Here is a 16,075-nt window from a genome sequence, read left to right on the forward strand (position 1 = left end):
TTTTTTCTGAAAGATAATAAAAACTTGATTTCATAGACGTAAGTGATTTCAAACTGAGCAGATTAAATCTGACAAAGTTTCTTAATTCAAGGTTTCTGGAAAGGCACTTTAAAGATCAGGCTAGATGGGCAGAGCGAAGGTAAGCAGCAGCAGCAGCACACCGATGAAAAGATATTGGGAAAACTATTAATTTAAACTTCAAGCCTGGTTTTTAAGGTGTTTTAAGAAAGTCCCCATCTCCAGACTATGTTATCGCCCAAATTTGATGACTTTACTTTTATTCCCCCATCCAAGGTATTTTTAAAGATGTTGAAGAGCATTGGTCGTAGAATAGGGTCCTAAGGAATCCCCTGCATACTCCCCTCGACAGATATAAATCTATTAAGGATCACAGTTTGGGTATAGTAATTCAACCAACTGCAAATTCATCAGGCAGTGGAAATATTCATCTCACACTTTTCCATTTTATAAACAATATCAATTTTGTCAAATTTGTTATTGAAATCTTATTCTAAAACCACAACATTTTCTTGGTCTATTAATATTAATCACTTTATCTTAAAAAGCAGTATGATTTGGCAAAGTCTATCTTTAACATACTGGTTTCTAGTAATCATGTTTGTTTTTATGTGTTTCAAACCTACTACTTATCTTTTCAAGGATTTTCTAGGTACCGTATATTCCAGCGTATAAGACGACTGGGTGTATAAGACAACCCCCAACTTTTCCAGTTAAAATATAAAGTTTGGGCTATACTCACCGTATAAGACTACCCCTCTTCCAACGCACACCAAATAAAAATTAAAAAACATCAGATTTGATTTCAATATGGTAATTTTAATTCAATTGCTTATGACATACAGGTACTTAGCAGGAAAACTGTCACTTATAAACATAAATAAACATAAAACAGTGCAAGTGATTAAACTTTTCCTAATTCACTCTAAAGCTGAAAGAAAGGATAAGACAATAAACCCATGGGAGCTGCCATGCTGTTTGTTTTCTAAGCTGTCAACCAAACTGGAACTGATGATGATAGGAGGAAGATAACAAACAATAGAGAGAGCAAGTGCCGGGCAAGTCCCTGGAGAGTCAGCAATGCCCATCATAACTGCAAGCTATTTTTACAGGTTTTGCTGGCATGATACTTTCCCTTTAAAAGCCTTTAAAATTATCCTGTTCGTCATCTGATATCATAAGTACATCAATGACATCTTGTGATACATTTGTAAGGCAGTCATCATATGGATCGAATTCCATATCAGATGGTGTGGTCTCAGCTTCGGCTTCCTCTTCATCTTGCCACAAGTAGTCGTCCTCCATACCATCTAATGAATTTGATATGCCACACTTCTTGAAAGACTTGATTATTGTTTCTGCATCAATATCATTCCAGGCTTTTATGACAAACTTGCACAAAACATCCAACTGTGGAGCACGCATGTTTCCTCCTTTTGTGAATGACTTTTCGCCGCTAACCATCCATTCATTCCACTGTTCTCGAATGCGATCTTTAAATGGCTTGTTTAGGCACACATCCAGTAGCTGTACTAACGATGTCAATCCTGCAGGAATAACTGCCACATCTGTGTTTAGTCTTGCAAGCCTTTGCTTGGCGCTGGGAGTTAAATGAGCCCTGAACATATCCCACACCAGTAGACTACGTTTTTGAATAAGTCCACCTGGTCGCCTGCTCCATACATTATCAAACCATCCAGCCTTTTTCATTCACATGTACAAAACAACCAACAGGGAACTTGAGTTTCGGCATTGTTTTTCTTTTAAAAATAATCATTGGTCTCAGTTTGGCACCATCAGCTGTGCATGCTAGTACCACTGTAAAACTGGACTTCTCATGTCCTGTTGTTTTAATTAAAATTGTTTTTTCACCTTTTTGATGGACAGTTTTATTTCCAACCATATCAAAATTCATTGGAGTTTCATCCATATTTCCATGTTTAATGCGCTGTTGTATTACGTATCGATGGAAACTAATTACTTTGCTATCAAGATCTGCAGGTAATTTTTGTGCAATTTTCGTCTTTTGCCTTAGTACCATATTATGCCTTTCCAAGAATCTAGTACACCAGGATGCAGTGGCCTTAAATCTGTTGCTGTGATCTGGGTTAGATTTGGCCACTGACGTGCAAACAAACGTACCGTATATTCCAGCGTATAAGGCGACTAGGCGTATAAGGCGACCCCCAACTTTTGAGAAGATTTTCAGGGTTTAGAATGTCATCTTATACGCCAGAAAATACAGTACAATATTGAATTTCTGTTTATAGATGAGCACAATAGGAGCTCCTTTGCTGCTAGAAAGCTTTGTCCTGTTAGTGCTTATTTCTGTAAAAAAAAATAGGGCTGGCCACTAGGGAGCAGATTGGTTTTAAATTCAGAGAACAGCTACCCATATATTCCTGCGTATAAGACGACCCCTGACTTTTGAGAAGATTTTCAGAGTTTAGAAGTTGTCTTATACACCGGAAAATACGGTATTTTATTTCATGTCACTACATAACCGTTTTGGTGATGCTCATTCACCATGTCTGCTACATGTTTTTCGAGTTCTGGCCAATGTGGGGTGCCTCTTCTTAATGCACACTTACCCTTGGCATACTATTTAATGCTTTTTCATTTGCTTTCCAGTCCCGAACTATCTTTTCTGTTACTCCATATTGTCTTGCAGCAGCGCAGTTATTATATTCCATGGCAAAGTTTACAACTTTAAGTTTGAAACTGGCTTATATTTCTTTCTTCTTGCTGGTGGAGCCATGATGGGGTCTTGACTATTGGACATTTGTATACTGTACTGTTATGTATTGGTGCTGTACTGTATGAACTGGTATAGATACTGGTGCTGTACTGTATGTACCCAGTATACAACAACCACGGCAAGCGATGAACCTTACCAGTGATTGGCAGGTTGTTGTATACAAAGCCTGCTTGGATTGGGTGGGTCAGCTCTACCTGCCTGCCCAACCCTTCCTGTCATCTTATAGGCCAGGGGTAGGCAACCTTGGCTCTTTTATGACTCATGGACTTCAACTCCCAGAATTCCTGAGCCAGTATGCTGTATAGGCCCTAGGGAAAAAATGGACAAGCTAATTCCATGAGGGAGGGGAGAAAGGGAGCGCAGTTTCTGAGTTCTCATTGGCCACCTGTAAGCCCAAATGAGTAGCTCAGGGTGTGTGCGTGTGTGTGTGTAGGCATGCGTGCGACTCCCCGGGTTCCTTCCATTGTCCCCCCCCCCAGTAGCAAGCTTTGGCTTGGAGCAAGCAGGCTGCACACAGGGATCTTCTCCTCTCAGTCTTCCACCCTGCGAATCCTCCACAGCCTCCCCAAGCCGAGTGAACGGAAAGCCTGCCTGTTTGTCAAAGGCTCTGCCTTGTCAATCGCACACACATCTTGATGAAAATTGCCCTGCCTGGAAAAGGACTTCTCAGCAGTTTTTTAAAGCAACACTACCAAGAATGAAATTGGCGACAGCCAGAATGTTTAAGGAAGAAGGAAAGGAAGCAGTTAATAAACTGAGTAAGAAAGGCATTCGCCCTTCGAAAACTTGCATTTCCACAAATGTGATAAGTTGCCCCCTTTTCAGGTAATGGGGGGGGAGTAAATGCTTTCCTTTTAATTTGTTATTAAAACTCAGAGCACTACAGTACTTATTGATGGGAGCCAGATTGACCAGCCAGGATCTGTCATAAATAACACCACAAATGCACCATGCAAGTTTATTTAGGTGGTGGGGGGGGAACTGCTGGCATAAGCTTGGTGGAAGTCGACAGGCGAAAGGATCGTGTAGCTGTTTTCTGTCCCCACTCCATTCCTGCTTCGTAAATCTGAGAGGAATTTAGCTGACACCCCTCCCCTTCCAGACCCATAAGCTCCACCTCCCCAAGCTACTCTCACCGGCAGTGAGAGGTAAACGCTGAAAAGCCTGCATGAAGAAGCGCTGAGAAGTGCCTCGAATGGACACAGATGCTTAGGTTTGTTTTCATTATATAAAAAAACCAACCTACAACTCTTTCCCCCCCTTCCCCATTACATGGCCATCCCTACTTCCTTCAAATGAATGAATCACGGGACGGCCACTACCAATCCACAGTTCTGGAGGGGTGGGCAAGGAATTGGGATGGCAAAAGAGAGGGAAGAAGAGAGGAGATGGTATGTAATGTAGCATTATAGAATGGGGAATAAACCTCCAGGAAATCTTACCGTCACGACAGCCAGATAATGCCTATCGTACTCCCAGTATAGAGGCTGGAAAGAAATATCTTTAGTTGATCGGCTGGTTTTAATAATAATAACCCTAGGACTCTTGAGCGAGAGGGGGGGGGGAGGAGAGAAAACTTGCTGAGTAATATCTTTCCGGTGTATAAGAAGACCCCCAACTTTTGAGAAGATTTTCAGGGTTTAGAAAGTTGTCTTATACGCCGGAATATACGGTATTGATAACATACTGATTACTCTATAGGTACTTCTAAGCATATTTTCCCACTTTTTAAAAGATTGAAAAACAGAAGGTCATCAATGTGTATTTGAAAAAAAAATCCATTCACAGAACTAATTGATTAGAAATATTATAGTCATGAAAATCACAGATTTAAAATAAAAACTACATTTGCCTATATTATTCTCTACTTAAATATAGGAACACATCAATAAAGTGAGGGAAAATAATCAAACTATATTATTTATTAATTGTAGACAACTTTAAAATGTAAATTTATAGTCAAAACGGAAAAAAAATCTCTTTTTCTCTTTATTATTAAAGTTTTAAAGAAAAGTAATTTGCTGCTTGGATAATCTAAACATTTTGAATTTAAAATTTCTACATTTCACAAATCAAGATGAAAGGACAAATAATATAATCAGAAGTATATTACATTCTTTTTTAAAAAATGTAAAAAATAGTTAATGTTTGATCATTATTAATCACCATGGTTTCTTCTCTGAAAGTAACTTAAAGTAACTCAAGAAAAAAAATCATATACCAATATGTATATTCTTAAAAGGGCACAATCTGTGATCTTAGAGAAGAAAAAAGTGAAAAGGAAAGAAGTTGCTTACATTACGAAGTTGTGAAATGCAATTGCATATTTTTAAAATACCACATACTTTCATTTTAGCGTATCTAAAGCTTAATAATTTAATGATTTATTCAGTTTTAATTTATACCTTCAAAATATTCTGAGATGCCACTGGAGATCATAACAGTGGTCCTGGTTAAGTCAAATAATAATTAGAGCTTTCACTTTAAAGATGAGATTATTTTTAATTATTGAGTGAAGTACTTGAGGTACCATACTTATATAATTACACTACTCATTAAATGGTTATTGAAAGCTGAAATGTAATTTTAATGACAGCTACCTATTTTTCTTTGCACACTTTGTAGATGACAGATCAGTCAAGAAAACTGGTTTGCTCAAAATTTCTTGCAGCTGCAGTTGAGCTTTCAGGTGTAAAACAATTAAGCTGTGCTTATTTTAAAACTTTTTTAAAAAGATGCTCTCTCAATTAAGCAGTATTTTTATAAATGCAGAAATAGCAAGGAAAGTAAATTGGCATCTAAGAAGAATAAGTGGATATTTTTCTTCTCTGTAGTAACAGCAGACACAGTATACAAATATGATGCTAATATATACAATTCTTGAATTTTAGCCCTCGGAAGAAAACTGCTGGGGGGGGAGGTCAAAAGGTATGGTAACACTATGTAATACTAATAATTATAAATGAAAAAAACTTCCTGCTGAGCCAGAATTTACTATAATTTATTTTGTATAAAGATCAAAATATAAAACAGTCAAGTCTTCTTCTTTTTTCACTGTGCAAATCAAACAGATAGATTTGTTTCATTAACAATATTAAATACAGTATTTTAAAATTATCTGCATGGGAAAGGCATTATAATTTAGAAAAAGCAAATGCTTTGTTCCTGGTTGAAATTAATTATACCAAATATTTATGAAAACATCTGTTCCATACAATTATACATTTTTAATTCTAGCACTGATAAGTTCAGGTTTTTTCTATTTGAAGCATGGCAATTAAAGAATTTAAAATGTTATACAGAACATACAACTTGAACTTTTATATACAACACATGTGAAATTTCTATAAAACAAATCCCATATAGAAATTTGTAAAAATGACTGCAATAAATCAAAACTATTTAATGAAATACAAAAATAGGAATAAAATGAGATGTTTAAATTAAAAGTTAAACTATTAATTTTTGCTTAGTTATATCATAAAGTACATTTAATATTTTGATGATGAATATACAGTTGATTAAGAGAGTATATTTGATACTGCTTCCACATGACAACAGAGGGTGCTACAGAGTTTAAGATCAATAAGAATCAGGGCCATAAGCTTTCTTTTGGATTTTTTGTATAACACCCTTGCAACTACAGTGTTAAATTCAATTTACACCACCTAAGCTTTAAAAATGATTAAACAGAGCAAGCTTGAAGCAGCATATAGAAACCAAATATAACCTCTTCAGCTACAGAATTGTGTACTGCATTTTGGATAGTTCTAAAATAACTATTAGGCTACAAAAATTCAGATCACTATATTTTTGTATTAGAACTTTTTAAAATAAAACTGTAAATTATACCAACATTTTTATGGAAAAAATTATCTATACAATAGTAATTGAAAACTTTGATTGCTTTAGGAAAATTAATTCTTTTTCTCCTATTTGGTAGTAATTCCCAGCTGTTTAGGATAAGAATCTCTTAAGCCAGGGGTATCAAACTCGCAACATCACGTGATGTGTTGCAATGTATCACAACTTTTTTTCCATTGCTGGCAATGGGGTGGGCGCGGTTTCGGCATGATGCAGTTTGACACCCATCTTAAGCCATTCTATATGAAGTAATACAAATGTTTAAACTGTTCATTAAATAACCAAGAGTTAAATATAAAAGTCTCTCAACTTTATTATTACCAGAAGAAAGCACAGAAATTTAAACCAAATTAATCTGAAATTCAACTCAATTTAATGTAATATTTTAACCCGTGCAACTAGGGAACAGTTGCCCTTATCAGAAATGTGGCATGAAGGTAGCCAATAGCAAATATTCTTAGTAGCTGGTGACAGCATGGTACTTCTGGAGGGTTTTTAGCGACTGACATATTATGACACAACTTCTAAATTTGGTCATTATACATTCTGTATTTTAAAATTTAATTTTGGATTTGTATCTTGCTTTTAACATTTATCTTCTCTAAGCCACTTACAGTTCAGCTGGTTTAAAGCAATTCAATAATTGTTATAAACATTTATTGACCATTTGTTCAGCAACTGTTTGAAGTTGCTGAACAAGTGGTATTTATCACTGATCATCAAAGTTCTGGCCATCATACAACCCCCATAGTCATGTGATTGTGATCTGAGCATTTGGCAGGTGGTCACAAGCAGTTGCAGTTTTTGCATTCCCAATTATCACTATCTGTGATCTTCCTTGCTGGCTATCCACAAGCAAAATCAATGGGCAAACCAGCAGTGAAAGTGTTAAAGTAAGAACAACCTGTAATATTTAGAATCAATGGAAGTGTATTTAGTGATGACATAAAAAACTTGGAATTAATAGCCACTAAGAAATCTATTCAATTCACAATTTTCAATTCCATTATAGATCAAATACATCACTGTTTAAATGTTATTCCTGAGTTTGGTCCCAATTTTCATATAAATCTTCCTATTCTAAGACTAAAAACTGAAAATATTCTGAAGTTTCCATTATGCTAAAAATAAAAAGAACATTATTCAAATACCAGGGTTTGTGAAAAGTTTAATTTCCCAGGAGTTATGTTGTTATTTCTGGTAAAACGTAATGGAATTTTGCTAATACTAGAATTGAACTGAACTGACTTATGAATTTACTTATGGATAAGAGATGTGATATGAGAGGAAAAGTTCATTTGTTGTATTTTAAGAGGAGGTGAAAAGTTCCTAAAATTGTTTACACTTATATAAGAAACGGTTGCTAGAATTGGGTATGTCTAGTTTAACGAAGAGAAGGACAAGGGGGACATGATAGCAGTATTCCAATATCTCAGGGGCTGCCATGAAGAAGAGGGAATCAAGCTATTTTCCAAAGCACCTGAAGGCAGGACAAGAAACAACGGGTGGAAACTAATCAAGGAGAGAAGCAACCTAGAACTAAGGAGAAACTTCCTGAAAGTGACAACAATTAATCAGTGGAACAGCCTGCCTCCAGAAGCAGTAAATGCTCCAACACTGGAAATTTTTAAGAAGAGACTGGACAGCCATTTGTCCGAAATGGTGTAGGGTTTCCTGCCTGAGCAGGGGGTTGGACTAGATGACCTCCAAGGTCCCTTCCAACTTTACTACTATTATTAGTCATTTCTTTATATAATTCTTCTTTTTTGTTGCTCTTTTTTTTCCTTTTTACGTTTTCCCTATTTTTTTGCATGTTTTATTCTTTCTATTTTTCTACCTTTCCTTTATTTTGTGTTTTTTTTTGTAATTATAATATTTAATATAATTACTTGAAAAAAATGACAAAAGCTTGATGATTATTCTGGGTGATTGTGATGTTTCATTTAATGTCAGTTATCAATAGATTCTATACTTAAGCACAATTAATAACCCATATTAAAGTATAATTGCTTACCCCATTACTTTCTTTACATTTGTCTCTATATACCACATATGAAAATTAATTGATTAAAAAATGTATATTGCTTCTCAAAACAGAACATATATAAAATACAAAAGTTTGGTAGACCAAAATGATACAGGTATTTTGGTAGACCAAAATGATACATGTATCCGTTTGTAAATAAAAGGTAAATATATTTAGCAAGGTAATATTTTACTTACAGAAAAAAGTATGTTATTCTATAATTCCAACTCCATTTCATGATCTCAGCTAAAAATATTCTAAATATTAGAATTTATATTTGTGTGGTGCTGGAAACATGATTTCTAGCTTCATTTCTACATTCCACATCAAATTTTATTTTATTTTTATAATAATATTGCATTTTATTCATTATTATTTAATATCTATTCTGGTAAAATATTAAACTATATATATGATTATAAACTGCTTTCTGACATTTGTGCTAAATGTCCAAACTTCTTCTGGCTGTTTAAAATAATTGTTTGGAAAAAGGCATAGCTTTGTTTGCCCCCCCCCCCCAAAAAAGCAATGTAGATGTGAAAATGGATGATGGGAGACCTGAATCACAGCCTTACTTTGTAACTACTGAAATAAGAGCAGTTAAACAGGTAAAATAATAGCGATAAGTGCAGAACAGAGTTTATATAAGAATATATAAAATTAAGATGCTGTTATATTTTACATTTAGAACAATCCACATGTATTAAGATAAATTCAATCACAATTCCAGAATTTTTAAACGATACCAATATCCACTGCAATTACATATCCATTGATTATTTTAAAAGATGCAAAAGATGCAAATATTCTCCAAATTTCTGTATGGATAATTTGTTAGTATCTTTGTAAGCATTATTGCGTAACTCTTCATACCAGCAACATAGCATAACCTGTTACTTATTAATCCAGTGGTAAAACCCAGTATTCATTACATTAGATACAGACAATGTGATATGCACTTAATCTATCTCACTAAGAATGAATGAATGAATGAATTCAAAATTTATATGACTGCCTATATCAGTGGTGGCGAACCTATGGTATGTGTGCCAGAGGCGGCACTCGGAGCCCTCTCTGTGGGCACACGTGCTGTCGCCCCATCCCCGCCTTCCCCCACAGCCCTCTACTCACCAGCAGCCTCTCCAGAGGAGAGTCACCCCCGAGCGCGGTCCATGCGGAACAGCGCAGCCAAGACATGGAGCTGGGCAGCTGGGACAAGACTCCGCCTTCTCATTCCATAGCACTAAGATGATGCTGCAGGGTGTGGGCAGGGGGCATGGCCACCATGGCACTGCTGGACCACCTGGGCGATCTGTGGTGAGTCGTGGCGGCGGTGAGTGGTTCTGCAGGTGGGTGGGGTGGAAGCAGAGTGGGCGGGATAGGGCGGAGCGGGGCAAGGATGGTTTTGGGGCACTTGGTCTCTAAAAGGTTCACCATCACTGGCCTATATCGTAAGATGACTTTAGATAGCTCACTATGATTCATAAAAACCATAGTTAGAAATGAAATATCTTTCCTGCCAGGGTCCAGACTAAACATCCCTGCAGCTCAAACCCTATCCCAGCCCAATGCTTTGGGAAACAGCCAAGTCTTCATAGCCATCCAGATGACAAAATAGAAAGAATAACCTGAATCTCAGGTAGAAGGCTATTCTAAAGAGCTGGGGCACACAAAGAATGTATACATCTGAGAGGGGAGGGGAGGACCCATCCTATCTAACAGAATAGATTGGACAGACTAAAAGCAAGATGGTTCTGGACCTGTGGTGCCAGGGTAAGGTAACTATTCTGATTTCTTTATATTTGTCATCTTTAGTAATGTAGTTTTTGACTAAAAGGAACTTGTTTATTTGAAAGTCAGTTTAAACCTTCATGAATTAAAAACCTTAACCTTCTACAAATAACTGCACTTGAATCAATGCTGTTAATACAGAGATGTACGTTGTGCCAATTATGAAAAAATATACAAATCCACATATATTTATATTGCACAACAGTATCCAAACATTTCAACCAATAAAAACAACAACTTCACTGCTTAGTCAATTCTGGTATCATGGTAATTAATAAATGGCAGGAAATATATACAACAGTCTGGTAGTTACAGCACAATGCTTTAGTATATTTTATTTTTTGTTTATTTTTTATCATAAAAGTTATGTCGCTTTCAAGATTTCCCTGCACATTTCAAAAATCATGGAACCTAGAAATGTGTCCTTTCTCCAATTATTCTACCATCCCAAAAAATTAGTTCTCAGTGTGTGCCCTGACAGAAAAAACAACAACTGAATACTTTGAGTATGAGTAGGCACCATATGAGCCTCTATGGTAGAAGGCATTGATGGTTCATGCTATTACAGTGTTAATGGATTTCCTATTTTAAAGAATGGCCAGATACATTGTGGTGTGGTAGCAGTTTGTTCATACTCCATCAAAAGCTAGCAGATAATTAAAGGGATTCATCTGAGTGCTAGAAAAAAATGCTCTTTCATAAATTCCAGGCATAGATTAAATCAAAGATTTTCAATAATCTAAGCAAGATGCAAGATTGTACCTTTCAAGAGTTTTACTGTGTGGCTTTCACAGTAGCATATTCAAAAGAATGTGAAACAATGAACTCCTCACTGCTGCCTAATTGCTTTGTTGTGGGAGGCTACAGGCTAAACACTCAATTGAATATTACCACCCAACTGTTTTCCTAATTACAAATCATTACACTAAGAAGATTTTATAGTTAAGATAGAAAGAAAATATATGTGAAAAGAACTCAAAATATTGCTAAATAGTTAGAAATTAAATATAGGGTCAGAGAAATTCTAAATAGCTGCTTGGTTAGAATGAAAGCAGAAATCATCATTACCATCATAAAGTTATACTAAATGTTATTTAGCTCCATAATAAAATAATTTCTGTAATACTAAAATGAAAAAATCTGTCAGGGCCTCATCTGAGGAATATTTCTAGTAAGGTGGCAAGTGATGTGGTGTTATTGAGCTCTTTGCAACAGTTAAATCAGGCTTTGATATAGGACCTGAAATAGAATACATCCTCACTAGACGCTGTTTGTCTTAGATATTGAATAGAAACTACCAAAATGAATGTAAGAAAACAGAGAGGCAGATGAATAATCTTTTAGCCAAATCAGACTTGAAGTTGAGTTGATAGAAGATTTCTATACACTAGGACAGGGGTTCTCAACCCTGGCAACTTTAAGACTTGTGGACTTCAACTCCCAGAATTGTTCATCCAGCTTTGAAGTCCACAAGTCTTAAAGTTGCCAAGGTTGAGAACCCCTGCACTAGGATGACCTTCTCACCAAATAAGACTTAATGAGCATCATCAAAGTAAGTGTAGAGTAGTTATAGCCTTCAGTATAAAATTTTCTAAAATGTAAGCATAAATAATATATAAAATGAAATCTTTTCAGATGAGAATACATTTGTCATCTCTCTCTCTCTCTTTTTTTTTTGGCATACTATGGAGATTTAACACTTTTTAAGCCTGCTGTCTTCTCCATCGTTGTTGTTGTTGTTAATTGCGAAGTCGTGTCCGACCCATTGCGACCCCATGGACAACGTTCCTCCAGGTCTTCCTGTCCTCTACCATCTTCTGGAGTCCATTTAAGTTCACACCTACTGCTTCAGTGACTCCATCCAGCCATCTCATTCTCTGTCGTCCCCTTCTTCTATTGCCCTCAATCTTTCCCAGCATTAGGCCCTTCTCCAGTGAGTCCTTCCTTCTCATTAGGTGGCCAAAGTATTTGAGTTTCAACTTCAGGATCTGGCCTTCTAAAGAGCAGTCGGGGTTGATCTCTTCTAGGACCGACCGGTTTGAACACCTTGCAGTCCAAGGGACTCGCAGGAGTCTTCTCCAGCACCATAGTTCAAAGGCCTCAATTCTTTGGCGCTCAGCCTTTCTTATGGTCCAACTTTCACAGCCATACATTGCAACTGGGAAAACCATGGCCTGGACTATACGCACTTTTGTTGGCAGAGGTGATGTCTCTGCTTTTTAGTATGCTGTCTAGATTTGCCATAGCTTTCCTCCCCAGGAGCAAGCGTCTTTTAATTTCTTGGCTGCAGTCCCCATCTGAGGTGATCTTTGAGCCCAGAAAAATAAAATCTGTCACTACCTCCATTTCTTCCCCATCTATTTGCCAGGAATTGAGAGGGCCGGATGCCATGATTTTGGTTTTCTTAATGTTGAGTTTCAAGCCAACTTTTGCACTCTCTTTCTTCACCCGCATCAAGAGGCTCTTTAGTTCCTCTTCACTTTCTGCCATTAGAGTGGTATCATCTGCATATCTTAGGTTGTTGATATTTCTCCCAGCAATCTTAATTCCAACTTTTGATTCATCTAGCCCTGCCTTTCTCATGATGTGCTCTGCATATAAGTTAAATAGGCAGGGCGACAGTATACAGCCTTGCCGGACTCCTTTTCCAATTTTGAACCCATCAGTGGTTCCGTGTCCAGTTCTCACTGTTGCTTCTTGACCTGCATATAGGTTTCTCAGAGACAAATGAGATGGTCTGGTACTCCCATCTCTTTAAGAACTTGCCACAGTTTGTTGTGATCCACACAATCAAAGGCTTTTGCATAGTCAATGAAGCAGAAGTAGATGTTTTTCTGGAATTCCCTAGCTTTCTCCATGATCCAGCATATGTTGGCAATTTGATCTCTAGTTCCTCTGCCTCTTCGAAATCCTGCCTGTACTTCTGGTAATTCTCGATCCACATACTGCTGGAGTCTAGCTTGTAGGATTTTAAGCATAACTTTACTAGCATGTGAAATGAGTGCAATGGTGCGATAGTTTGAACATTCTTTGGCATTGCCTTTCTTTGGAATTGGAATGTAAACTGACCTTTTCCAATCCTGTGGCCACTGTTGAGTTTTCCAAATTTGCTGGCAAATTGAGTGTAGCACTTTTACTGCATCGTCTTTTAAGATTTTGAATAGCTCAGCTGGAATACTGTCACCTCCACTAGCTTTGTTGTTGCTCAGATTTTCTAAGGCCCATTTCACTTCACATTCTAGGATGTCTGGTTCGAGGTCAGTGACCATCTCATTGTGGTTATCTGGAACGTTAAGCTCATTCTTGTATAGTTCTTCTGTGTAGTTTTGCCATCTCTTCTTAATCTCTTCTGCCTCTGTTAGGTCCCTGCCATTTTGGTCCTTTATCATGCCCATCTTTGCATGAAACATTCCCTTCATATCTCCAATTTTTTTGAAGAGATCTCTGGTCCTCCCTATTCTGTTGTTTTCTTCTATTTCTTTGCACTGTTCATTTAAGAAGGCATTCTTATCTCTTCTAGCTACTCTCTGGAATTCTGCATTCAATTGGGTGTATCTTTCTCTTTCTCCTTTGCCTTTTGCTTCCCTTCTTTCCTCAGCTATTTGCAAAGCTTCCTCAGACAGCCATTTTGCTTTCTTGCATTTCTTTTTCTTTGGGATGGTTTTAGTTGCTACCTCTTGTACAATGTTGTGAACTTCCATCCATAGTTCTTCAGGCACTCTGTCTATCAGATCTAATTCCTTAAATCTATTTGTCACCTCTACTGTATATTCACCAGGGATATGATTTAGTTCATACCTGAGTGGCCTAGTGCATTTCCCTACTTTTTTCAATTTAAGCCTAAATTTTGCAACGAGAAGCTCATGATCTGAGCCACAGGCAGCTCCTGGTCTGTATAGAATTTCTCCATCTTTGGCTGCAGAGCACATAGTCAATCTGATTTCTATGTTGACCGTCTGGTGATGTCCATGTGTAGAGCCGTCTCTTGGGTTGTTGGAAAAGAGTGTTTGTTATGACCATCGTATTCTCTTGACAAAATTCTATCAGCCTGTGTCCTGCTTCATTTTGTACTCCAAGGCCAAACTTGCCTGTTATTCCGGTTATCTTTTGGCTTCCTACTTTAGCATTCCAATCCCTCATGATGATAAGGACATCATTTTTTGGTGTTAATTCTATAAGGTGATGTAGGGCTTCACAGAATTGGTCAATTTCATCCTCTTCAGCACCAGTGGTTGGGGCATAGACTTGGACTACTGTGATATTAAATGATTTGCCTTGGATTCGAACTGAGATCATTCTGTCATTTTGGGAACTGTATCCCAGTATTGCTTTTCCTATTCTTTTATTGACTATGAAGGCTACTCCATTTCTTCTGAGGGATTATTGCCTGCAGTAGTATACCTGATGATCATCTGAGTTAAATTCACCCATTCCTGTCCATTTTAGTTTGGTGATTCTTAAGATGTCGATGTTCAGTCTTGTCATCATTTGTTTGACCACATCTAGCTTGCCTTGATTCATGGATCTTCCATTCCAGGTTCCTATGGAGAAAAAATCTTTACAGCATCAGACTTTCCTTTCACCACCAGATATATCCACAGCTGAGCGTCCTTTCGGCTTTGGCCCAGTCGCTTCATTCTTTCTGGCGCTACTAGTACTAGCCCTCTGCTCTTCCCCAGTAGCATATTGGACACCTTCCGACCTGAGGGGCTCATCTTCCAGCGTCATATCTTTTTGCCTTTTAGTACTGTCCATGGGGTTTTCATGGCAAAGATATTGGAGCGGTTTGCCATTTCCTTCTCCAGTGGATCACATTTTGTCAGAACTCTCTGCTGTGACCTGTCCGTCTTGGGTGGCCCTGAATGGCATAGCTTATAGCTTCATTGAGTTACGCAAGCCCCTTCGCCACGACAAGGCAATAATCCATAAAGGGGCTTCTCCATCATAGTAGTCTTCTAAGCTTGGAATGGTGATTTTGATCAGGAAAATAATACGGGGGGCGGGGGGGGGAGTTAAAAATCTCCAGGCAGCTATTCACAGCAGTTTTCATCAAGCAACTATGCATGGACAATGAAATTTGAGAAAACTGATTAAATGTTACAAAAGTAACACTCCCAAGTAAATATAGATGCTTTTACAGAATTCTGGTTTCCATCCTTTTGCATAAAATTGTGCTGGAATTTCAATTTAACTACAAGTAAAATATTATTGTCTGTATCATTCCTGAAAATTTCATGGAGGTTTCAGAAATTTCAGAATTCAAGTTGTCTCGAAGAATCCAAATAGCGTTATGTTAGTCTTTCCACTACGATTATAATGGTTAGTTTCATGACAATAAACATCAACCAAATATTTAACCTGGATTTGGTATTTTTATCCACCTATTAGGTATAAGGACTTGGGACAGACAGATATTGCTTTTTGATGGTATTAAAGCTACTATTGTGGGATGCAAGCTGTTTATAGTAATTGCTGACTTTTGCAATTGATTGATGGTGATTTTGTCAATGCCTATGGTGTTCAAGAGATGCTACACTTGTTTTGAGATTGCACCTAAGCCACCTAATACTACTGGTATTATCTCTGCTTTCTTTTGCCACAGTCAATCAATTCGTTGG

General features: G+C 37.2%; 1 protein-coding gene across 3 annotated transcripts in view; it reads right to left on the minus strand.

The window, feature by feature from the left end:
- TBC1D5 (TBC1 domain family member 5) overlaps positions 1–16,075 on the minus strand; it is a 376,566-nt gene that overhangs the window by 181,344 nt on the left and 179,147 nt on the right. The gene's annotated exons all lie outside the window — the stretch shown is intronic.

The sequence above is a fragment of the Crotalus tigris genome, unplaced genomic scaffold (assembly GCF_016545835.1).
Source record: "Crotalus tigris isolate CLP2741 ecotype Arizona unplaced genomic scaffold, ASM1654583v1 scf7180000018184.2832721, whole genome shotgun sequence".
In the NCBI taxonomy this organism is placed as follows: Eukaryota; Metazoa; Chordata; class Lepidosauria; order Squamata; family Viperidae; genus Crotalus; species Crotalus tigris.